Source organism: Camelus dromedarius, chromosome 22 (genome assembly GCF_036321535.1).
Source record: "Camelus dromedarius isolate mCamDro1 chromosome 22, mCamDro1.pat, whole genome shotgun sequence".
NCBI lineage: Eukaryota > Metazoa > Chordata > Mammalia > Artiodactyla > Camelidae > Camelus > Camelus dromedarius.
The window spans coordinates 30,984,143-31,011,610 of record NC_087457.1 but is presented as its reverse complement, the minus strand read 5'-3'; the positions used below and the strand labels follow the sequence as shown (position 1 = coordinate 31,011,610).

The window sequence follows — 27,468 nt, the reverse complement described above, 5'->3', positions numbered from 1 at the left end:
AAAAAATTTCTTTGAGCAACAAAGACTGATTAAAATTTAGCCTTGAAGCAAAGATCAAATCAAGGCTAAAACTGTTTATTCCCATTATTAAAACCCTTTGAAAGGATTAAGGTAGCACATAGTCAATCCTTTCAATTGGATAAAACAGCTCAGGGAAAAGAGATTAAAGGTATGGATCTCCCACCTCAGACTGACTGACCTAAGGCCTATAATTAAGTTGAGAAAAGGAAAGCATAGGGCAGGAAGCAAGGAAATATTGTAAATCGAAGAAATGTGTCTAGAAATTCTGGATGTGGCTATTGGCACATGTAACTGACTAAGTCAAACATTTTAAAAACTACTAAGGTTTTAAGAGCATTTACTGCTGAAGAAATTATGAGCACGGACTCAAAGTCTCTGTATCTGTCTCTCTATATATACACACACACATATGTACATGTATGTGTATGTATATGTGTGTATGTACATGTATGTGTGTGTGTGTGTGTGTGTGTGTGTATGTGTGTGTGTGTGTGTGTGTGTATGTGTATGTCTATTTAAGAATTAAACTGACTCTTGGTCCCTAGCTTTCTGGGAGGCTGTGAAGCCAACTAAGAAAGCTGCTTACCCTCCAAAGAGGATGTAGCATCCCAGTCTCATTTCCAGACGAGGCTATTTTATCATCCAAGGAGGATAATAAAAAAGGAATAAACCATCAGAAGGAGTAGCCAAGAGCCAGGGAGAAAAGGTGAAGGGGAGACCCTTCCAGGAACCAGAATTACAATCTAAACTAAAAACGTTCTCTACTCTCCCAACATGAGGGGCCCTCATGACATTTCTCCAGCATAATTTCAGAATTTCTACAGGCCGCTGACTCCTATGTGTTTCCCGTTTCTCACCTTTCCTGATGCTGATGGTGATCTGTTCCTGGTCTACCATTGCGTCTTGGGGTTGGCAGGCGGGGAGCTTGATGTTGGATGATTAATTGTTTGTTTGGTACATAGATCCCTAGACAAAGAGATCTGTCTGGATGAACAGAAACTTGGCATCACATGGAGGTCATGGACATTGAAGGAGATCTGTAACTTGATGGGACTTTGCTTGGGAAATGTGTTAGTTTGTGTTTTTATTGTTAGAGGGAGAGGAACTCAAATATTCAGTGACCAGAAAGGCAGACTGTTTCAGTCATGAGTGCTGGTCGCCACGTATTTTTTCATCCCTTTGAGGCACATGGACCAGATTATACTTCCTGGCCAACATGAAGTTGCTTTGGCCAATGAAACTTCAGCTGAATTCTGCTTATCACTAAGGGATGGACAATTTCCATGTCAGGCAGTTTGCCAAGCCCTCTTTTATTCTCTGCCATAAATACCCATACGCTGTAATTGAATAGATGTTATATCTCAGAGGACCTCTCTGAGAAGAGTGTCAGCTGACCCATAATGGACATGTGGTATGAGAGAGAAATAGATCATTTTTTTTCAAGCCTCTAAGGTTCAAAGTTATTTCTGGTTATTACCCAGAACATTCCCTCATTTATTTATTCAAAAAGAATCATTACCAGACTTGAAAGAGTCTGTGTCTTTCCACTGACCTCATATTTTAATCACTTGTTTTACCCTCTCACCTTTTCCTTTTCCTTTGAGGATCATAGAAGATACAGTACTTTCTTATCTCAAACATCAGTTCCTTGAAGATTGTTGTTATGATTACTCTTAATCTCATAGCTTCTACTTAACATTTTTACCCGGACCACGTTGATATTTGTCACATAGTATGCTTATAAGTAAGTCATTTCTTAAATATAATAAAACTCAAATCTTTGAAAGAAATAGTAAGAATAAAATCAAGTTTGAACAATTATGTCACGGGATATACACAGTTAAATGATATGTGCTTATCTCTTAAATCAAATCAGCTATTTAAGAGTCATCAACACTAAGACAACTTGCAGGGTGGATGTAAGACCTGAGAGGTGAGACACGTGGGTTTCCTCAGCCACACTTACAATGAAATGCACTGAGAAGAAAAGCCACCATCACATTTTCATATTTTATTGCCAAGAACAAAGAGTTCTAGGCTCTCCTTTTACTGATATTCATCATTCTTCTCTAACTAAACCTTGGAGCATCTGTGAAAATAAATCTCTTCCTTTCCTTTTTTCTTTTCTGTTTACAACCAGTGATTCTCATGCAACCATACACAGGAGCCGAGAATTTGATCCAATAAAGGAACAAATTACAAAAAGCAAATAACCGTGGACTTGTGTTTCCCACTTCTTCTCAAGGACCAGGAAATGGAAGACACTGGATCAGGGAGATGTTCTCTGCTGGTTTAATAGATGAGGTGCTGGGGCACATCTCGGGGGTGGGGAGGTCTTCAAATGTGTGCTTTACAGTCCCTTCTACATTACAGTCCACAGATGTAAGGGAACAGAGTCACCTGCACTGAGTCTGGAAAACCAGCCAGAGAACTGCAGAGACGCGACTGCAGCTAAAGGTGACACTGGCCAGTCATTTCTGCCAAGACCAGCGAGTGGTTCCAGCTCCTTTATATGTCAGAATCTTCTGGAGAACTTTTCAAATAAAGAGGTTGCTTAATCCCTGATTAGATCAGCTAAATAAGAAGTTTTTATTAACAACCTCTCTAGGTGATTGTTAACAGGTAGCTAGGTTTATATGAACATCTGACGACTGGTCCTTTAGCAGACACTGGAGTTCAGTGGTTTCTATTGTGTTTTAATAATGAATTCAAAGGATCACATAATTTGAAGAACTCAAAGCCTAAAACCATCTCACTGGAATACAATTCCCTGCCCTTCTAGTGCCTCTCCCCTCCTTCACCAGAGGGCTTGGATGGAGACTGCACACCGGCCGGCCTCCCTAGTGAATTTTCCCCTTGCGGATGCTTCCCCTACGAGCCCGATCAGAAGGTTAAAGAGGTGATTATAGTTCATAAACTGCGGAATGCAATTACCTGACAGTGTCTATCAGAATAAAAGATGGTCAAGAGACAGTTATGCTCCCCTTAAATATATTAAGTTGTTAAAGCATATAAATATAATGCCTCAGCTAATATCCCTTGCAGTGCCAGGATACAGATATATAGAGACAGTTCATATTTTACACTTAATTGACGTGCAGTGATAGGCTGGGTTCTCCGTAATTGAATAACTGAGTCGTCTGATGTGCTTTGGGTCATAAGCTTGAATACTCTTGCTCTGATTAGTTTAAAATATACCTGCTAATGCCTTTTTTCCCCCCTTTCTACACAGATATGGGTGGTTTAACAGAGTATATAAATGTCAGGGAAGTCCTTTGGTTATGAACAATGAGTCACAAAATGGTTGTGGACATCAGAGGTCATTCATTGTGGTTCTAGGGCATTTTGAGACTGATTAACATAGAACAGTTGTGAATCTTCCTGGCTCCTACATCCGAGGAATTAAAGGAGAAAAAGGCCATCAAGGTATTTTTCGCTTTCACGCTTGGCTACGTGAAGGAATCCTACACAAATTGTATGGCTTCAGTTTGGGGGTAGTTAGTACTTCATAAAGACGCTTAGCTTCTGTGATTACAAAGACAGGCAGAGATACACAGCCAAAACCCAAGCCTTTGAAAACAAGCCCTGAACAGGGTATTCACATCCCCATTCAACAGCTGACAACATTACGACTCATAAAGGCTACTTTGCCACCATTCAAGCTCAGGACTTCCTAAACCCAAAGCCCACACATTTCCCTCTGTGCCACAGTGCTGCTCTAACTGTAGAAGGGATGACAAATAAAACGAATAAACAAAGGCCTGAGATAAAGCCTCAGAGGAAGAAATAGGCTATTGATTATGATTGTTAAGAAGCATGCACAAGCTATTCATTAGTACCATGCAAGCTGCGTTTTTATAGATGAAATGCGATCAAAATCTCATGTGCGCCCCAAAAGCTCCTCTGAGGCTATCACACATCTGAAACACATGGTTCAGTGACTTAGCGAGGCATTCTCCACAGTATTCGTGCAGATGTTGAGACATCTTACAAACTTATTTTGTAACTTAGTGAGCTTGTAGATGAAGTATAATATTTTACTCCCTCATGAAGATATGGGCAGAACACTTCTTGGGATGACATTTTGCTTTGAGCTTCGTGAACATAGAAAATTTAACAGGTAGAGGTGAATTCTCCTTAAAAGGTTTTAAACAGCAAATATCAATCTTCCTGTTAGTTTAGAAAATAATTTTTTGTGAATTTTTTAAGAATGTTACTTTGTCTAGAAACCTTAGATATAAGCGTGTGTATGTATATTTTCAGAAACCAAGCTTTAGTCATGTAAAAACAAATACAAGAAAGATGAAAATTGTTTGCTGACTGCCTCTTAAGGCAATAAGCTGCTTTAATGTGTATTCAACACTGATATAATGCTTTTTTTATTTTTTTTTAAATTTTTTTGTTGGGGAGAGGCAAGTGGGTTTTTTTGGGTTTTTTTTAGTTAATTTTTTAACAGAGGTACTGGGGATCGAACCCAGGACCTTGTGTGTGTTAAGCGTGCACTCTACCACTGAACTATACCCTTCCCCCCTCAACACGGATATAATACTTAAAAAAAATTTTTTTTTCTTATTTTCACATGTCTGCATTTTCGGAAGAAATTCAGAGTGGGCATGTACCTCACATCCTTCCATTCTGTCATTGGCCTAAACTAAAGGGAGTGCAATTTAGCAGGAGGTTTTATTAGGACTGTTGACATTCCCTCTCATAAAAGCCCCTTGATCTAACTTTTTTATTCTTGGGAAGAATGTTTTCGTGTTGATTTATCTATCAGTTGTTTAGACACCTTCCAATTTTACATTCCAAATAAAGTGTTACCTCTTACCTTGATCTCACTCCTTCTCATCTCCCCATTGTCAGCCTCCACCTCCTGTGCCCTAGGTAACACAGCATCATCCATCACCCCCCCCCCCTTTATGATGGGCTTCTTAATGGCCTTAACATTCTCAAAGGGACCCTTTCTTTCAAACTAATTTTGTTCTTTTTACAAGCTACTGTCCAGCATTTTTTAGCCCAAAAATATGAGGGTAGCCTTATTTTGTCTGGTATATGCTAAGGCACACCAAGTAATTTCCCTTCTCTAACTTATCAAATGCCCAGCAAACACTGTGTAAATATTTTAAATTTGAAGGGTTGGGGGTCATGCATTTTAAGAATACTATTTTGAAAATTTTACTTTATTTGAAGGCTATAGTGAAATAATTTAAATTATTAGATCTTTGTAGACATCGTATATTAAATTTCACTTTGCAAGTCAAATATTTATGAAAATAGCTTTGACAGTTATACCTTTTAGAATTTACTAAAGACCAATAAATTCACAGCAACATTAAGACAAATATTATGAAAAATAACATAATTTTACATCTTTTGCACATATATTATGTATGCATATATTATATATTTCACGTATATATGCATATAATTATGTTAAAGATTTATGTATCATGTTTGATTATAGGTGAAATTTGGGGAGGGCTCTTCATAATGGAGGCAGAAGGATGTCGTTTTGTACTAAACTGAGTGCACTTCACATAAAGGGAACTACACTGCATTTCAGATGAGGTGCTCCTGTTCTCAGTCTGAAAATATTTAGACCTGGGTTCTCTGCTTGACTCTAACTTTAAAAAATATGGAAGCTTAGGTTTTTATGTAAGCTGATACAGTTTAATAACTATACATTTGTGTTTTACCTTGTTCTACGAAATAGTTGATTAAACATTAGATGACTTTGTTGTGAACTAAGGATCAATGAGGTGTTATACGCAGACTGGGTCTTGTAGGTGAACATTCCCTGACTGCCATCTTCTGCAGGAGTCCTCTCGGCATATTCTGTGATTCCAAATGCAGCCCACTGTCCTCCACACAGTCCTCTCTTCGTCTTATTTACTTGCACTTGAGTATATGGGATAATGACCAAATGAGCAGAATATGACTGCAAGAATTCAAGACATCAAGGTTTGGTGAAATTAAACATAAATCACTTGCACCAATTTAAAATTAAGTTCAAAATCGGCTAAATGATGCTTATGAACATGTTTAATACTGCAAAACTTTCTGCTTTAAGTGTTTTCAGAAGGACCAAAATAGTGATGACATCTGAATTTTTTCCCTTTGATCTAGTTGATGTGCTCATTGTCAATAAAACAAACTAAACTAAAGCCAAATGGCAGAATGTTATTATGTAATATCAAATTTGAGTTCCTCACGTATCTTAAGTCCTATGGTAATACAGAAATCTTGGAGATTTTTAACAGACTTTTGCTGTGGTAATAGTGCTGATTGTTTTAAAATAAGAGGAAGCTCTAAGTTCATTGCTAAACGTGGGTCGTACCAATGGGAATGAGGAAGAAATTTGTACCAGCAGATTCTGTAAAAAGAGGTAGACTATCTCGGAATAGAGCACTTAGAGCACTTTTATAAGAGTTACCACAAGGCTCAGCTTTCAGTCTGAGCCAGCTCTTAGAGCAGGTCTTCTTAAAGTCCTCTTCTCACCAAGTACGTTTAAAATGTTCCTGACTTTGCTGCAACACACAGAATGCTGACGGGAGAGAGACTGTAACATGTTTTTGCAGAAAGAGCACTTGAAATGGGGAGAAAGACGTCTGCAGCAATTCCCAAATTAAGTATTTAAGCAGCCAACATTTTGCAGAATGTAATCAACGGACCATTCCACATTGTAACGACAGCGATTTAAACTGAACTTCAGTATTCATATTTGCACAAAGATTTATCTGTACCAAGAGTGACCAAAACTAGATTTTAAAATATATATGGGTATGTGTGTGTGTGTGTATATATATATATATATATATATATATATATATATATATATGTATATATATATATATATATTCATATATATGTGTATGCATACATACATATGAGTGTGTACATGTGAGTATGTGGATATATTCATATATATGTGTATACATTCATGCATGTGAGTGTATACACACACGCGCACATACACACATTTATACAGTTTCCCCCACTACCCCGAAGTAGAACTTTCCTACGAAACTTTTCTCAAGTCGAAATGGCATAACATGAAGAAGCAATTAGCGGATTAGCTAATTAGCATCTTGCTCGCAGATGCACGGAGTACATCGAGGTAAAGCTCCGGTGCTTGCGGGCACCCGTTGGGGCGCGGCGGCGGGACGCCGAGGGCGGCTCCGCGGGGGAGCCTGGCGCTGGCGCCGGCGCCGGCTCCCGCACGCTCAGCCCTCGCTGCTCCGCGGTGGCTCGCTGCGAGCCAAGACCTGAACGCCAGCTTGCTGTCCGCCTTTCCTCCCAAAAGGGAAAATCCTCTCTGGATTTCTTTAACTTAGAGAAAACAGGTACTAACAGAGTCTTTCATTTAAAGCAAAGTGGCGTAAAGCAAAGTTTGGAGAAACGGGGACATGAGTATTACCAAAGGAAGAGTGTAGGGGCTCTCCCGCCCCAGCGTCAAGACTGCTTTCTAGGTCCCAGCTCTGCCACGTCCTTCCCGTGAGCGAAGCACGGACTTCCCTGAGCCAAGTTTCCCACATCCTCGCTGGGAACAAGCCACAGACTTCCCTGAGCCCAGTTTCCTTCCAGATGTTATTTTAAACAGCAGCCTACCCCACTGCATTATTTTGAGCACAGCACCAATAATTAGCCCTTCAAAATATCAAGCATTTTTAATATAGCTTAATATCCGGAAGTGAAGACAGACTATCAAAGAGATCTGTACCCCTATGTTTATTGCATTATTCACTGTAGCCAAGATATGCAAACAATCTTAGTGTCCATCAACAGATGAATGGATAAAGAAGTTGAGATATTTACATTTATATGTACACACACACACACACACACACACACACACACACACACACACACACACACACAGGAATACTACTCAGCCATAAAAAAGAAGGAAATCCTGCCGTTTGCAATAACATGGATGGAACACAAGGAAATTATGCTTAATGAAATAAGCCAAATAAAGACAAATACTGTATTACAGCACTTACATGTGGAGTCTAAAACAGCTGAACTTGTGGAAACAGAGAATGGAAAGGTGGATAACAGGTGCTGGCTGTGGGGGAATTGGGGAGATGTCAAAGGGTATAAACTTGCAGTTAGGTGATGGAGAAATTCTGGAAATGTAATGCTCAAAATTGTGATTATAGTCAACAATACTATATTATAAACTTCAAAACTGCTGTGAGACTAGATCTTAAATATTTTCACAACAAAAATATAATAATTATGTGACATGATAGAGATTTAGCTAAAGGTACAGTAGTTAACACATTACAACATATAAATATATCAATCAACGTATTATATACCTTAAACTTACACGATTGTTATATGTCAATTAGATCTCACTTTAGAGAATAATTTTACATATGAAGTATTTTTATTCTTAGTAGGGCTTAATTATTTCTAAATATAATGGTGTTTTCAATATTTAGTGACTAAGGGATTTAGTAAACTGTATGTTTGTTAAATAGGGGTATAACTGTAGTTGCATTTTCTGACACATATATGCTAACATTTTGTTCACCCTCTCCCAGTGGCTAGAACTTTTCCTGTCCCAGGTAGAGACACTTAATAAACATTTTTTGGAACAATGAACAAAATATATCATTTTCAACTTATTTAATAAAAAATAAGAACAATAAAACACCATCACACAGTCTTCATAAATTTCTGTGAAGCCGGGGTGCTCAGACATCTGGTGCGTGGGCAGGGTAGGGAGCTGAAGCATTGTGCTCCATTTTTCACATTCACCGTCCCCCAGAATTATTCTCCCCTCTCTCTTGATTTTGCCATCCTGGTTGTGGGCTGGACGAGACGGAGGCACAGAGCCGGACAGAAGGGAGGAAGGACAGTACTGAGTACATGTTCACCCTGTCATCACACTTCACCTTGCGTGTTATAAATCTCGTAAACCTGAGCATCTCTGGTCTGAGGCTCCTGTGATTGTTCTTGGTCCCCGAGTGACAGTGATTTGTATAGGCCGGCTTCTCAGCTACATGGGTTTATGTAGAGGACACTGTTGTGTTTGTATGTCCTGCAGAGAAGTCTACTTCATTAGAGTTACACTCCACGTGAGCCGTGTGGGCTCAGCCGTCTGAGTGTCAGATGGAAAGCAGCTCATCAGAAGAGCAGGGTTACACGACATTGTCCCATAGCGCCTCTTGGAGTAGAAGAAAGTGGTCGACTAACACGAGATGGCTCGCAACGCGGCAAAGAATGTGAAGAATTCAATCTTCTGGAAGACGCACAGGGATCAATGACGGGGCAAACTTGAAGACTGAGTTAAGAAAGAAGGAAATAATTAGAAGAACACACTGAAGGGATTTAAGACGAGGGGAAACTTAAAAAAGTCAGGGAAAAAGTAAACTGGAAGCCTAATGTTATAGGGGAAGAAAATAAAGCAGAAAGTGAAAAAAAAAAAAAAGGCTGAAAAGGAAGAGAGAGAAATAAAGGAAAAAGAAAATAAAAAATAATAAAAATTAAAATACAAGAAATTGAAATCAGAAGAATTGTTTTCGTACTCGCATACTGTATTTTATGTGGTTTTCTTTGTGTGGAAGGGGAATCTGGAAGGAGGCTCTTCTTTATGAAAACCAGATCAGCATCAGCATGCAGTGGTTCATATACGTGATCACAGCGTGCTCTGCTGACCCGCTGTCATCTTTGGAGGGAAAGAATGAACAGAAAAATACAAGCCAATAACAGACTTAGTATACTCTGGACTTCAGTAGACACCTTCCATGAAATTTTGGGGGGTTTTTTGGATGAGCTGGTGAGAAGAGGGACTTACATCGGATGCAGCCGTTGGCAGCGTGTCCGTGCTCAAGGAGCACCCACTATCCAGGGGGCAGTGGGGCGGCAGCAGAGGGACCAGAACCTGCTGACAGAGTCGCTATCTGTTCTGAAGTCTGACCGACGGGGCCAGGCGCCCAGCAGCCCCGCAGGTGGGCATGAGTCCTGAAGGCAGTGTAAGCATGTAGGCCCATCAAGGTGGTTTTCTGTAGGGCACCGTTTTCTCCCACAGTTGCTCCAACAGCTGTTCACACTGAGCTTATCCCCTTCCAGTTGGGAAGAGATGTCACCGCCCATTTGTCTTTGCATGGAGTAAACTTACTGCCTGGAAAAAAAAAAATCACCTTATAGATTGACTGTTCAGCCGCAGCAAAGGTAGCTGACGGCAGAGGCATGGAAACCCGCAGAGGAGAAGGTCCCCGTGCGGGCACTTCTGACCCTGTGAGAGGAAGACTGCTCAGGACTTCCAGGCTCTACCCTCCGACTCCCAGAGTACTTTGATTTTTTTTCGGGTAGGTCCCTGTGTGTGTATAACACCATTTTCACAGACAAACCTGGTATTTTGTTTTACATCCAGTATGAGCTCCCAGAGTAAGGAAATATTTTACATTTATTTATACAAAGAAAACTGAAGGAGCGAAGATTCAAGTCACCTAGTGTATTATCGCCCCTTGCAGGAAGTGTGGGCTTTAAGACCACACGGAAGAACAGATATTCCAGGGCGAAGCCTAGCCGGGGTAAAATGGAATGGTAAAAAGGGTGGGTCAGTGGTTGAATACGACACCAAGTGCTGTCAAAATCTAAGCTGTTTAAAATATTTGATTCTTCTGGTCAGCAGTTTTGCTTTTGAGTACTGATTTCCAGGTGTGCATGCTAGGGTCCTCCCTCTGCTTTTGTGTGCAGTGAGTCATCAGATCTCCCTTGAACTTGCTTTGTATCTGTCCCCTGTCCCCAGCGACACTGCACCTGTTATGGTTCAAGTGTCCGTAATCTAACCTGAACCACTGCAGGTCACTCCGTGCTGGTCCTCCTGACACTGGTCTTGCCGGAGAGACTTCAGTCACTCTCGTCTCTGTGCTGATTTCCTTCATAAATTTCTACGAGAGCACACAGGACACGAAACTCTTTATTACTCCGTGTTTCTTTCACCTGCTCAGGCTGTAATCACCTTTAAATAAGGAAACAGATTTTAATTTTCATCACTGAAGACTCTAACATAGTGCCTGTTACAGAGTAATCCTCAATATATACTGAATAAATACTATATATTATACTTGTATTATAAACTCTCCTATTATTTCCCAAAGTGAAAAGTGTATCCTCAGTCGCTCACTTACTTGCATCAAGGCTCCGGGTGTGTGTACACACTCTCTGATACTGAAGTGTAAATTGTGTTCTAATTCATTTCAACACCTCTGAACCACTGAGAGGGTTTGATTCTGCTAGGAGTGTAAAGCAAAGATTACACATTTAATTATTTTATTCATGTTGGTTGAGGATAACCAACCATCTTCAGGATAAATTATAAATCACTCGGAATGAAATCCAAATTGCTTTCCATTTCTCCAGCCTCATCTCCCACTAGTTTCCCAAGAGCACCCTCTTCCTGAACGCCTGCAGCTCACTGAGCACGGGTTCCCTTTCCTGCCCCTTCGCGTGTGTCACACCCTCTGACTTCTCTCCACGGCTTAGCTGTCTCGAGTCTCCTTGTGTTTCAAGCTCCGATCCAACTGTTGGTGTCTGTGTGCACCTTGCCAACCCCATTTCCACAGCTTCAGGGTAAACAGAGTGTCCCTCCTCAGCCCTTCTTTGTAACAATTCTCACTATTTAAAAAAATCACTATCATAACTACCGCATATCAAATTCAAGTGTGTAATAATTCATGTGTGTCTGCATCGTCTAATTTAATCCCAACAACAGACTATAATGTAATCCACGCTTCATTGACAAGGAAATTCTTCCCCAAAGTCATATAACTAGTAATCGACAAATCAGAGAGGGGTTTGAACCCAGTCATGTCCACACGACTCCAAAGCCCCTGTTCTCATCCACCTTGATATTTGCTGTTTGATATTCAGGCTCCCCAAAGCGCGAGTTCGTTCAGGGCAAGAACTGCGTTTTTGATTTCTGTATCACCTGTACCTGGTACATCATTTGAACTTGAAGTCATTCCATATTTATTTACACATAAAGCGTGTGTTTTCCAGTCTGCAAGTATTAGCTTTTCTTTCGTTGGTTAGTTATTAGGTTTGGCCCCAATTTAGATTTATTTCAAGGTTTTTGAGCCCAATACATCATATTCTCATTAATAAATGAATATTATGTATTTTTTATATCCCAGTCTCCTTCTTGGCATAAAATGCTTTTGTTGTCATTCTGTGTCATAAATAAACTATGAAATGTTCCCAGGGACTTTCCTTTCTCAAGTTCCTGCTTCCACAATAAGTTTTGCACATACAGGTTCTGGTCCTTCCTGGCACCTACATAAGGTCTTTTGTGTGTGATTTCTTTCGGAATTTACCTTAATAGTTGTTAATCACACACGGCCTCTTAATTCTCTGACTTAAATACCTTGGTTCCAAAACCTGTTTTTTCATTCTTCAATATCCAGTGCTGTCTCACGTGCCCTTTCTTTAATGAATACTGTTAATTCTTTGTGGGCAAGTCGCCCCTCCTCGCTACTCCCAGGAAAGCACACCCTTGCGAAGAGTCCATGCTGCTTTCAAGTTTTATTCTTAAGAGATTAAATCAAGGGTGTCCACTTTCAAAAGTCGCCCTTACCAAACCCAAGGCACAAGCCACTCTCTTGCCCCCACCCACTACACATAGTTTACTACTTGGAAAGTTACACATTCTGTTATTACCCGGCCAGTGAATGAATAGTTGCCCAGAATGGTCTTTTCAGCTTCCAGTTTTTCAGCTTGCATTACCTGACAGTGATGTCTGCCCGTCATTCTTGCTTCCCAGCCCTGTAATTGCTCTTTAGCCATTTACTCAGCACCATGTAAATGTGTCACGATTGTCATCACATATTAATCTTTTTGTATATAGTCCATGGTTTTCATTAAAAGGCAGCTGTGATGTGTATAGCAGTTAGAGATCATCTGAAGGAGAAAAGGAACCGTGGTAAACATTCCACCGTCGTTACTCAGAGAGATCAGCGATGATGCTCAGACAGAAGGTGATACCCACGGTCAGACAGTGAGCGCCACAGAAAGGAGGTGGGACAGTTTTATGTGGCAAAATGAACAACGACAACAAGAACAAGAAATTACAATTAAATAATGGGAAGTGAAAAGATATCTAAACTCCAGAAGGTTCAATGACTAGCATTTCTATCACTCAGAATCTTTGAGTGTTCAGTCTTGCATTTTAAAATAAGAAATTGCCCATGTAAAATAAAACACGGAGTAAGAAGTTAGCCCCTTTCTCTGTCCTTCCCAAAAACATGCCACTCTTTAGGCATAGCACTGTTCACAGTTTTTAGGTTATTTCATAAGATCCACTGACACTGGTATCTTGAAATACCTCTGTAACAAAAGTTAAAACATGTGATCTAAATTCCTACTTGAGTATGTAAGAATTATATACAGCTTTGAATGAGCAGATACACAGAATATTAGTTTTGGAAAAGAAACTAAGAATTTATATTGTCAACCTAATTAGCTCATTGTCCTAAGCCCAAATTCCACTGTATCATTTCCAGTTATGTTATTCATTCTCTCCTGAATTATCTGCTAATGTGTGACAATTGAAAAAATTCTATCTTTATATTGTTAAAGAAAGGAGATTTTCTAGGTATCACTTTTAGTTATAATTTATATGACTAAAATGACACGGAAGTCTTTGAAATACGTGACTATATCAAATTAACACAGAAACACTATTTTTGCTTTTGTTTGAAAAAGTGGTCTGGTATCATATTCTGTTGTTGTTATCGACATAAGGAAAACCTTAGGAAAAGTATTTACTGCAAATATTATCTTTAAAATGTATATAAATAAATATTCTAAGAATACACTTTATTTTAGTGTCAAGGATTTTGGAGTAAGGGGAAGGGAAATTACACCTTATATAAGGCGTAAGTGGTCGCAATGCCCCAAGCCTGACCTGAAATAAAGTATTTCCAAGAGAAGCTGACATGCAACTTTGAGTGAATCTTTGGGAATTTTAAATTCTATTTTTGTCACGACATGCAGTGACTAAGCAGTGAATTGTGTCTGAGTTGTTCGTTAATACAACCAGAATAGTTAGACTGACCTCCAAATGGCCTTCTGGTCAGCTAGACAGCAGTTTAGGTTCTGCCTCATTAAATCACTGAGCAGTGGTATTCTGCATCCTATATACACAGCCCACAGCGCAGCCAGCCAAGGCAGAATGTCTCAGCTCTTACCAGCTCATCTGGGCTAGAGCCTTGTATTAAATGATGTCATTCAGTGTTTGCTGGAAGAAGAAATGAATCACTGGTAAAAACAAACAATCATATTCTGTTCTCACTTAATTATGAACATTTGGATTTTTGCTTGACCAAAATGAATGACTCAGGAATTACTCAGTATAACTCTTTCAAAGTCCAGTTTTATGACACACACCACTTTCTTTGATTAGACCACAGGACTGTCAGGGTTGTAAAAGAGATGAAACAGTGTGACAGGTTATAAAGGATAATATTAAAAATTCCCATCCCTCACACACACACACGCACACACACACTCACACACACACACACACACACACACACACACGTGTGAGCCAACTGAAAATGTTGTGTTCTTTTGTTTTGTAAAAATGAGCACAAAGTTAGGAATCAACATCAAAATCTCTAATCATGTGCAAGCATCTTGGTAATGACAGAGAGTGCTGTCACCAGGGCTTACAGATAAAAATGTGGAAGATCTCACTCATCTCTTTGCCACAACGAAAATGTGTCTTACACCTCGTCCACTTTTCTTCTTTCCTGTTTCACGGATGGATATGTATAAATACATATGTGTACATATACAGACAGATAATGTAATCACCAACTTAAACTGAGTATGTCAAAGAATAACTGAAACATATCATTAAAATATAATAGTATAACTATTGTTAGGCTGTATTAACCTATGCACTCATTTCATTAAAAAAAAGCTACTGACTATCTAAACTTTCTTTGTGTTCTACATTCATTTATGTGTGTGTGTTCTCATGTGAGTGTATGTGTGTACATTACTGTTTCTGACTGTGGGCGAAAGCAGACAGTTAATAAAATTCTCAAGATCATCTAAAGATCTTTAGTAAAATTATTTCTCATTAAAAACAAATTATCTCAATTAGTTCTGAATCTCCTCTGCATGCTTGTGAGGCTGATGTAGCATGGATTTGAAAACTCAAGAACTAAGGTTACCAGGATCAAGATGAACGTAACCTTTCTTTCAGATTGCTTACAGTTTTCGTCCAAAGGCCAATAGTCCCCATCACTTAAAAATAATAGTGACTGTTATTTATTTCAAAATAATTTTTGAAAATAGTAAACAACTGAAAAATCAGAAGTGCTTCAGTGCTCATCAGGGAATGATGTATTTTTCAGTTTGCTCAGTGTTACAGTATCAGAGGGAGGAACAAAATTCTATTCAAATCATTTTTATTCAGCAATATTCTCATAAGATGTTTTGCAGATTTAGGGTGTGTTTTCCCAGTCCATTTCCTGAATAAACCTGACTAATGTATCTTTTTTTTTTCTTATTACAAATATCATTATTGTGAAAGTTTTGTGCATAAAGCCTCCTAGGAATGACACACTCCAATCAAAGGGAACGGGTTCCATCTATTGTTTATTTATAACTTATATGCCAGGGCCAGAGCTAATTATTTTTCGACATTATCTTTTTTAATTTCTATGAAATATTGAGAATTAAGTTTTTAATGATCTCTGTTACAAAGGAAGAATATAAGGATTGGGGGGATTTCTTTGTTTAAGATCAATCACCTAGCTAGTGACAGATTTAATACTTGAAGTCATGTCTTGAGTTTGTAGCACTAGTTCTTAATCAGTTCAATACATACAGTGCTAATATCTGAGTCATTGCTTGGAAGAAAGATGGGCAGATTTTCTCTTTTCCAATTATGTTCCTAAAAATGTATTTTTGTTATATATTACACATCAGTGGAATCATAAGTTTTGGTTAAACGCCATAGTTTTCTAAAGTGTTAGGAACCTGTCAGTCCCCCCTACCAGTCACTCTAGCCGAGCTTAAGTTAGTTAACACATATCAACTTCAAATTAAATGGACTCCCCCCTAAATACCCTTGAATTTGGAAATAAGACATGCACAGGACTAGCTCATCTATGGTCTTAAGAGTCAGGAGGAGAGTTACCTTTAGGGGACTGGTGGGAATGAAATGGCACACAGTTAGTTTCTGAAGTGATGGTAATGTTTTGTTACTTGATCAGAGTGGTAATTACTTGGGTCCATTTTTGCTGAAGTTTCCTGCTATAGAGTTATGCTACATGCATTTTTCTATGCATGTGTTACACTTCCATTGAAAGTTTTCTAAAAATTAGTAACTGTCTACACAAGCTCTTTGCTTTTGGAAACAGCACTTAAGGCTATAATGAGTGGTCTACACTTTAAATTCTGGGAATGCTCATCTTTCTCTTAACCTGTTAGACCAGAGCTAGTCATTGCCTTGTCCTGACTCCCCAGCATCTGTTTTCTGTAAACAGAACTGATTTTTTTTTCTTTAGAAGTTCCTGTTTATTCTGATGGCCAGACCTGTGGTCACGGTCAGTGGGCAAGGGTACAGGCATGTAGCAGAGGTAGCAGATCAAAAGGAGGGATGTCAGGGGCTTTTGACTAAACTCTGTTTCACATCTTTTGTTTTCGTGAATTCAGCTTGGCTTTTGCCCAACTAATGGTTAAATTTGAGGGCAGGTTTAAATTTTGAAAGAGATGTCTCCAACTCGAAAGTAGCCATTAGTTACTAGGATAGGCTGGTAATACTAACAGTCACCCAGCTAGGTTGGTGTGCAGGAAACAAACACACATGGTTATCATTACATGAGTCATTCAAAAGATAAAGCGAATACTCATCCTTTCCAATGAGTATATTAAACTTCTTGGATACTGACAGGGAAAGCATCTACTTAAATTAATTCATGAAGTGATACTTCTGGACCACCAACTCAGATAGTTTCTCCTAAGAACAGAAAATTAAGCTTTGCTTTCCCAGTGTTCATATTATTGTGGTGCAGAACCATCAGATCAGTTATGAAATCCAAATGAAAGGCAGTGATGACCATGCTTCTGTCTACCGTATTTATTATGTTGAATATTTACATTTGATGGTTCACTTGCACTCAGGCATAAGAAATCTGGGCTATTCTAATCATATAGGTATTTGAGTCAGGATAAAGTGAGAGGTCATGCTGTTCCTTATGAATAAGTTAATATGCCCATGAAACTTCACCCGGCTGAAGTGAAAACACAGCCTTAGACCATCACTAAAAATTCAGCATAGTAAACAAAACCCGGACGTTATGAGTTAGTCTGTATTATGTAATAGAGTGAAATGTTCTCTTTATTCTAGTAATAATGTAAGTATATACCAGAGTATCTAGAAATATGTTTTTCAACTTTTGAATCATGAATATATATCACATTATTATTACGATCACTATTCTTAAAGTAACTCTTAAAGGAGAGAATGAAAAGTAATACAGAATCAGAATTCATTGTGATTGTTTTCAAACCTTTGGCAGAGAAAAAGAATGACTCAAATCACTATCTTCAGTAAATACATTATTTGGCTTCTTCTACTGGTTTCAAATTCTCTACACATTTCACAGCAATGTAATTTTATGCATAAATACGATCTATTCCCCAGGCTTTACAGAGGATTGTGTACCAATCACAATTATTCCTAATATACGATGTGCCAATATACTTTTGATTTTTGAGTCATGGGCAATAATCATATCATATCCTTTCAGATGAAAATAAAGAAGTAGTATTAAAGTACTAAGTATGGATTTTAACACAATGTGTAACATTTCATATGTCTTAATATTAAATTTTCACTCAGACTTAAACTCTCTAGCTAAATAAAAGTAGAAAACGGAGACATACAAATAACCTAAATTTTCCAAAACAATTCATGCACCAACAGTGGATGCTCTGAATAAAGAAATTTGGATTATTCTTTATGTGGGATTATCTGGATTTTGTTTTGGCACGGTGTTTAAGGGCAAGTATGAATTAGGCAAATACTGATTTTATCATTAGGACAGTTAAGACCCGGATTGAACATTATAATATGCTGTATGTTAGGTCAGTCAATGCTAGTGAAGCAGAATCAATAGTAGTGAAGTAGTAACCATTTTGACTAAATTCTCTGGGTCAGCAACTTCAGTCACCCATGTAGAAATGTGCTTATGGTGTGATTAATCTCAGGGGCCAAGATGTTAGGTATTTATTGAAGACATTACTTCGGCCTCCAACAACCTCTAAACTTTGTATAAAATTTTCCAGAGGTGCCTAATTACACCTAACTGACCTAACAATTCTCTATTTTACGAAACATGTAATTTCCAGTGCATAAACACTGTCAGCACTAACTGAAGCATTGTCTACATACAGTGAAGTCTTATGCCATGAATTCTTAGAACTGAAAAATCCAAGGGGATGCTCTGACAGTCAATTCAAAAAAGCCCTGTTAAGTATAAATAACAGTGCATCATATAATGGTTCTGTAATTAGAATGTGAATTTTTCTTTGAATAAAGACTAGTGCTTGTTACCTGTATACTTAAGAGTTGGTGAACTGAATTATTGCACAGAATATTTATAAGGAATATAAATGTGTTTTCATAGAGCCATATGTCAATAGTAATGAAAAATCACGTTTGTATCTTTTTAAGTAACTGTCACTCTCTTAATTTATACATTTCATTTGTGCCTCAGTTTTCTCATTTGTAAAAACAATCATTTGACCAGAAGATTCCAAATACCTTTCTTATCGGACCTACTAAAATCATGCCACAAAGATATTTCCTTCTTGATTCCTCTATTTTTATGTTGTCATTGATGTATTAAAATGACAGTCTTATCTTAGATTTTTATTTATTGAGTAGAAAAATAAATGTATGGCAAGTTACCAAGTAAATGACCCTCTCAGACATTGGAAGCCTGCCAAACTTGCTTTTAATTCAAACTGTATTCAGAATTTGTGGGACACAAGTACTATATTTATGTGATAGGAAAATGACCTCTTTCCTGATTTGTTCCATGCCCTGTAAATCTGAGAAAGGGTGAAACATAATTTTCTAATAAGTAAAACTTCCTTTGTATAAGTTTCCCAGAGTCATAGATCATATGTGTATCTGTGTGTGTGTGTGTCTGTGTGTATATGTCTCTGTGTACACACACACACACACACACACACACACATATATATAGGAGGGGGAGGAAAAAAAAGAATGAAAGAAGGAAGGAAGGAAGGCCCAACAGTGACCATAATAGGAAAGAGAATGTTGCAAAAAAAATATATAAGTAGACAGATAATTTATTGAGGTCGGAGCCAAAGAGCTGGGATTTGCCCCAGCATTCTTGTGAACAAACTTTATGACCTCCAAGAAACCATCCTTATATGCTTACATTTCTCATACACATAATATACTTTTTGTCCAAGGTTGCAGATTTTGTTTCCCAAATGTCCTCATTAGGTTCTCTCAGAAATCACTATTTTTTTTAATGAAAAATTCATTTTATATCTCTAAACTCATTATAAACCCGTTGGTTAGGAGTGTAATGAAGCAAAGCCTGCAAGTGTGAAAAGGAGTGAGATGGGCCATGACACTGTTGGGATAAAACATAATGGATTATAATCGTTGACCACCTCAGGTGTTTTCTCATTTCTAATTTTCCTATTACGTCTTTTTTGTGAGTCAGGTACATTTGAGTGTTACTATCACTGTTTTTGGTTTTGGTCAAAGTTCACACTAACTTTAAGTATTTCATGTAACCTCATTAATCATGGTCCCATACTTTACACTGTGGAAACTGTGACCCCACTCACTGTATCATCAGAGTTTTAAAGTATTTGCTTAAGTTACATAAGTGAGTGTTTTAAACTGAATAACCCAGGAAAACTATCAGTTTTTCTATAACAAAAACTGTAACTTTGCCTGTGAAGCTTGGAAGTATTGTACTTCGTATAAAATTTAGCGTTTCTGTTACGGTGATGGGAGGTAGAATTCATACTTCAGTGTGTTTCAAGGTGAATAGGAAGTGAGAAGGTAAGAATATCAAGCAGAGAAAACTTTTTCTTCAAGTTTGTGTCTGAACGAGGAGAAAGAAAGGGGGCAGTGGCCAGTGGAATGAGGGAGCCAACTCACTGAACTTAGCTCTTGCAGAGACCTTTTCCTTTTCTTCACTTTTTCCATCTTCAAGTTTAAAGGAGGTAATCAATTCACAGCAAGCACATCGAACACACTGTGAGTATTCGATAAAGATTAATTCAGTGGTTCACACAGTCTGGTCCGTGAACCTGCTGTCCGTGAGACTCTTTTCGGTATCTGTGAATTTGAAACTATACTCATAAAAATACAAGGACATTATTTGCCTTTTCACTCTTGTTCTTACATGAGTGTGCCGTGAGTGTTCCGCATGCTATTTGAGGTGTAAAATTGCACTAGTTTGAACGTAGAAGCAGATATAAGGATCCAGCTCTCTTAGCCAGACAAGACTTGCACAACGTAAAACAGTGCCACTTGTCTCTTAAAATATTTTTGTTTTGGAAAATCTAGTTATTTATATAAATAAGAAATGAGTTTATTGTTGTTTTAAATACATTTATGACTAATTTTTTTAACATTCTCTCTTTTAACTCTCGTATGATAAATATTATAGAACAAATTTTAAAAATTCTAGAATTCTCAAAAATTTTTAGGAGTGTAAAGATGGTATGAAAACCAAAAGATTTGAGATCTGCCTAGTTAATTGGTACTATAATTATTACTTTATGTAATTGTTTTCTAAAGTGCAGTGTTTTGATTTTTGTAGTTTAATAAACAAAGGAAAGTTTGAAACTAAACGTCAAACCTGAAAGAACCATTTTTCTTTACCATGTTTATGCCTTATTGAACCTTCCGTTATTTATTTATTTTGCATATCTATCACATAAAATAGAAAATAGATGATTTTTATATAGTAATTGGTGAAAGCTAAAGACTGTTCAAAGTAATCTGGTATAGAGTGTAAATAGATTATTAAAGTGATTTTTTATTCATTGATTTTGACCTGTGAATAGAATACTGTTGGGTGAAGAAAAAAGTGGTACTTGACAAACTACAATGAAGGACTCAAGTTCAGCAATTTCTTGTAATGCGTATTTGACATTGCTTCTTAAAGAGCTATAAAGTCTAACTGTATAGAATGAACTTGTCAAGGAATACAGTATTGTGATTATGATGAGAATTGTTCAGATCTCTGTGAGCTTTTTAAAAATGTTTTCATTTTAAACTTGGAAGATTTTGATTTTTTCTTTCTTTACTAAAAAAAATGCATCAACACTTCCTTTCTCATATGGATGCCACTTCTGTGTAGTTCATCTTTAAAGACTAATTTCTTAATTATAAGAATAATAATGATTCTAGTTACTTTGAGATAATATTAAAATATTCAATGCCAAAACAAATACACACAAAATTCAATGCCAAAACAAATACACAAAATCTATTATTTCCCTAATACCAGCACATGGTCTTGATTATTGTAGCTTTATAGTAGGTCTTGAAGTCAGGCCAGGTCATTCCTCTGCCTTTGTTTTTTTCTCTTTGGCATTTCCTTGGCTCTTTCGGTTATTTCACTTTTACGTATAAGCTAGAATCAGTTTGTTGAAATTCACCAGAAAACTTTCTGAGATTTTGATAAGGATTGTGTTGAATCTATACATTAAGTTGATAAAGCTGACGTGTTGTCAACGTTGACTCTTTCTATCTATGAACATGAAATATTCTCTATTTATTTAGATCTTTGATTTCATCAGACTTCTGCAGTTTTCCTCATATAAATTTTGTACATATTTTGTTAGATTTATACCTAAGTATTTCACTTTTTGGTGCTAATGTAAATGATATTATGTTTTTATTTTTGAGCTCTAATTGTTCATTGCTATTATATGGGAAAGCAATTTTGTCTTTTGTGTATTAATCTTGTGTCCTGCAACCTTACTAAAGTCGCCTGTCAGTTCTCATGGTTTCTTTTTGATGTTTGCTCTTTAGGATTTTTCTGTGTAAACAATCATGTCACCTGCAAACAAGGATATTTTCTTCCTTCCTGATCTGTATACATTTTATTTCCTTTCTCGTTGGATTGCCGACACACCCAAGACCAGGAGGCCCCCAATCTGTTTGTTAGTATAGCTCAGCAAAAGCTCCCTCGCCATCCAGGGAGCAAGAATGCCTGGCATCCTGTTCTCAGCACACTTGCAAAATTCCTCATGCTGTGGGTCTTCAGGACAGCTTACAAACAGAAAGTGTTAACACTGAGAAAGTGGGAGAAAATCTTAACTAATTAACATGCATGCATTTGTTAAAACATTCCTAGACCTGGGAGCCCCAAAGACACATTTCTTACATCTTACATTCTGTTGTATTAAAGTCAGCAGAAACATATAATGTACAAAGGACGAAGAGTATCATGTCAAGATTTCCCCTCCTATGTAGTCTTTAAATTGACTGTGACAGAATGCTAAACCAACGCTGATCACGGTGACAATACTGGCAACTTTGAAGACCGCGTTCCCAGAATGACCCCCCCTCACCACAATATATACATATTTTGCTTTCTAAATCAGTAAACATTAATCCTTTATTTGACAGAACAGTAGTGTCTCTAGAAAGCTGAATTATATTTGCCCCTCTTTCTGTTCATGACTATTACTTTATTTCAAGGAGTTAATATTATAAAATTGGAGAGGTTATGTTTGCTATTAAATGCGATTTTGAATTATCTGGCTTTTGGTTTGAATTATTCTTTTTGCATTAAGAAATTTTCCTTCAAATCTAAGTTCATTCAGATTTACTCAGAATTTTTATGAGAGAAAAATGGTGAAATTTTCTGATGTGTCCCTGAAACTCATCAAAATGATTGTGATTTTTCTCCTTTGGCCAACTATACGCAGGATTGAGTGATGGGTACCCTAAGACAGTACTTTCAAAGGATCTTAAATAAGTCATAGTGTATTTTTCTTAATTTCTGAAATGGATCCAACAACATATTATTGGAGGAATCTTGTATCTATTTACATGTTATAATAGTCAGAACTTTTCTTTTTATGTCGATCCAGGTCCAGTTTTGTAATTGTCTTGTAGTGACTCCGTAAATAAATGAACTGAGTGCTTAGTTTGTATTCACATTTATGTAACCAGTCTTTTCTCCTCCAATCCATGAACCACTGCAAGCTAGGTCATCCACAATCTTCTAATCAACAAATGGACCCCATTCATCTCTCCTCCTACTGGAATTTTTATCTACTAGGTGCCATTTTTTAAAACTCTTTCTCTCTTGAAACTTGATCTTGTCTAGACTTTTTCCTTCTTTGGTCCTTCTTAAAAAATTAATTTATGTTATAAAGCATGCTTTGTCTGCCAGTTCCTTAAATATCAATTTCCACTGAAGCATGGTCCACCACTGATTCTAATTCTACTTGTTCTCGCTGGACAACCTCATCCAGTATCATAACTTCGACTCTTAGCCATAGGATGGTATCTCTGTATCTCCAGGATGCCTCGCCCCACTCCCATTCTGTATACCCAGCTTCCCAATGGATACATTTACTGACATATTCCAGAGAATCCCAAACTCCAAATGTTCTTCTCACATCTACTCCTTCTTTATGTCCCTAATCTGCCATCCATCAGATTTTCCAAGGCAGAAACTCGAGTTCCCATCTTTCATTTTATTTATCCCAAATAAACACACTAATGAACATTTGTAATTTCTGTCATCTTTTCTCTGTATCTACTACCACTTACTCTCTGAATTCCTATTTTAATTAACTAGATTTTGCTATCATTTTCCATTAAGTCTTCTTTTCTCCACTAGCCTTGTCTGCAACCTTTTTCTCTTGTTGTGACAGTAATAATTTTCTAAATTCTAATTTGATTGTAACACCCACTAACATACAATACTTAAGACCCAATAACCGACAAGAGAAATTAAAGGTCTAATTCAAAGTGATTTACAAAACCATGTATTGTAGACGAAGACAAATAGAGGTTATCATGTTATAAGTAAAATTTGAATGGACAATTTGATAATAAGAGAAGTAAAATTAATTTATACATATGTGGAGATAGGATTCAAATCTGACCCTAAGCTTCCAAGTAGTTAAAAAAAATGAATATCATATATAAAATTGAGCCCCTTTTCGTAAGGTTTTTTTTCCTTAGAAGAAAATAGATACTTGTAATACTGTGTCTTAAGACAAATCTCTCCCACGGATCCTTACAAAAACCAAAGTAATGTTATATAATGGTTCACACTGACACTATGCCATAAAAAGATTGCATTTTATCATGGAGCATAGTGTCAGTGTGAAATTCTCTAGCAAAAAATGATTACATGATGAGTCAAAGCAGGAGTGTCTACCTGGTTCTCTGGTCCTCTGGTGAATCACTTTCACCGAAGGATAAAATTTGTTATGTTTGAAATACTCTGTAAGATCATGTACGTGGTCTGCAAGCAGTGCTAACTCCGTATTATCAAACTTTTTTTTTTTTTTTAAGATTTAGGCAGCAGCAAATTTCAGGTTATATTTCCTAGCAAGTGCCTACAATACAATTTTTTTTTATGGTTTTAATTAAGGACAGATTTATTGTCCTTGATGTTGAACTTGAAGGGTTGTAAGATTTAAAAAGACATGAGTTCATTTTTTTTTTTCAATTAAGAAGACAAATTGGCTTGTATCTGAACAGATTGCTTTTTAATTCCCTGCAGAATTTGTCAGAGTGAGTACCTGCAGACAAGGTCAATATTCCCTCAGAAAATAGTTTGAGATTATTCTGGCATCCAAACTGGTAAGTAAATAGTGAATTACTTAGACTGTAATACATAAAATGTGAATAATGGAAACAGGAAAAGTGTAAATATAATAATATTATAACTATAGTAATGACAGGCATCAAAAATCTAGAATTTTATGTATATTCTTGATGAATTTCCTATTTTTCTGCAGGCGTAGTTTCTCCTTTGCTCTAAAGCTTTGAAAATTGGATATATCTACTCTGTGTCTAGTCTTTTCTCTCTCCTACTTCTCCCAAAGATGAATATTTTGACTTTATCACAATAGGTAGTCACTCTACTGTATTCACAGTAGTAGTGGAAACCCCACAGAGATTAAACCTGATATTCTATGGTTCACAAAAAAATTTCAGTCTTCTTAATACAGCGCTAATGGCAAGATAAATACACTGCTTCCAAGCCAGCCTGAAGCACAGTCAATACATTTACTTGTGTAAATTTCATAATAAAAACCAAAATAGTGATAGCCAAGCCATTAGGAAGTTGCTTAGATTGCCAGAAGGATATTGGATACTTTTCAGTTTTGCATCTTTCTGGAGAGAAAAAGGACAAAACACTCCTTTTATCCTTTTAAAAATCTAAAAAAAAAATTGTTTTTGTATCTACCTAAATCTTCAGCGTGGTCATCTGAGTGACTTCTGACTTAGTGTTTGCACATGTTGATTATTAAGATGGCCCAAATCCCAAATCAGCTCTGCTACTCCAAGCTAAAAATGATTTTCCTAAGTGTAGCATAAGGGTTACATTACATTAACATTCATGAGCTGAAGGCTAGATATTAAATTTGAAAGAACACCTCTTACTTACGACTGTATTTATTGATTGGCAAGTTAGGTCTTCAAGTCTGTTTTAGACTGAAAACTTGCTTTAGCCTGTCCTGAAAGGTCTCCCTCACACATTGAAGATATCACTGGCTTGTTTATTGGCCTACATTATCCTGTTATCTCTGCGTCAAAGACTTACTCTGGAGCTTACTGTCTAAGCAGTGCTCATTTCACTGATTGTTCCAACTGGAGTTTGTTAAAAAGCTGCTCACGCTCTGAGTCACTGATGAGAACCGTAGTGTTGTGTTAAAATTTTTAAGAGTTACTCCACAAATCACACCCTGCGCTACTACTGCTTTAAACAGAGTTCATGCCGTAAGACGGAAATAACTGATGGTTTGCAAATTACACCGTGCAGCGGGTCTCCTGCATGTTTGGCTTTGTGTCCTTGGAGTGATTTTCAGCATCGTTAAGCAGAAAGCACATCATTTCCTAAGTAACAAGGAATGAAGCACACACAGAGATTGACTTGGCATCTCTTACATAAACTTTCTGTTTTAGATTTGCAGAATTTACATAATATTGGAACAACACATTACCCACACATATTTGTGGTGTCAGTTCAATTTCCCTACAGTGCCCTTCTATGGTCAACCTAGCCAAGGGTTTGTCTGCCTGTTAAAATTTTTGACATGATTTTTTTTAATACAAAAATAGTCTTCACTTAAAAAAAAATTGATTATTTTTAGAGGTTTTTTTTCCCTACATGATAGATGTCTATTTGAAATGTAGGAAAATTGGAAATTATCTAACATATTTGAAAAATGTTTTTATAAGTGTTTTGATAATCAGTAATTTTTGAAATATCCACAGCTGTCCTACTCTAAAATTTGACTGAAACTATATAAAGGAATGATCACTTATGTATATAGGAGTTTTATATATATATATATAAAGATTTTATAGCTTTTCTTTTGTAGGCCCAAACTCAAAGCCATATTTAAAGATTTGTTAAAGATGGTTTTGTCTCTGGCACTCTAAAACTGTACACCCGTCTGCCTTTGGAACATCTCCACTTAAGCATCTGATCTTTAAAATAGAACTGGATATATCAACTATCTAACTGAGCAAAATTCTGCAACTCTGTATTTACCCACTAACTTTGCTCCCATGGGAAATGGGCTTTTACCACGGAAGGGTATTATTTTATTTATCGTGTTTGCAGACAGCGCCATAGCTACTAAATCATATTTCATGATTAAAATTGCGATCCTTTGGCCAATAAGAAAGGACATAATAAAACCCCTCTCCTTCCCATAAAGAGTGCAAAGAAGCTACACACTTGCTTTGCTGGATGTCAGGAGTCAGGGTGGTGAATGGTTCTATCTGTACAACTAGTACCTCTGCTTAATTACTAAGCTCAGTTTCCCCCAAGACAGAGTCTAACTGCGGAGTTTCATTTGGAAGCTGATGTCTGGAGGCATCAGTAAAGGGAGGAGGAAGTGACCCTGAGAAGGGAAGATTGCTTGCGTTGGTGATGTAACTGGAGTGCAAGGCTCTGGGTTCTGTGATTTTGAATCATCTCAATTGAAAGCCAAGGTATTTGACCTGTTTCTTCATTTTTAGAAGTGCATTGACTCCTGGGCACGTCTAGCCTTTTTTCCCGCAGCAAACACTGTACGTCCGTGTTGGGAAGCCCGAAATAAGCAATGGGATAGGCTTTCTGGTGGTCGTCCCCCAGTTCAGCCTGGGGCCCACGCGCAGCCTGCACAGAGGTGTGCGTCGGTTTGGCAGAACTGTTTCTTTCCAGC

General features: G+C 37.3%; 1 long non-coding RNA gene across 2 annotated transcripts in view; it reads left to right on the top strand.

The window, feature by feature from the left end:
• Window positions 1–27,468, top strand: part of LOC135318854 (uncharacterized) — a 259,627-nt gene that overhangs the window by 169,944 nt on the left and 62,215 nt on the right. Inside the window, exon 3 of one of the 2 annotated variants that reach the window (XR_010377241.1) lies at window positions 24,810–24,860. The exons of the other annotated variant lie outside the window; for it this stretch is intronic. This is a non-coding gene — a long non-coding RNA (uncharacterized LOC135318854). Of the gene's footprint in view, window positions 1–24,809; window positions 24,861–27,468 lie in introns of those variants that run through there. 2 annotated transcript variants of the gene reach the window in all.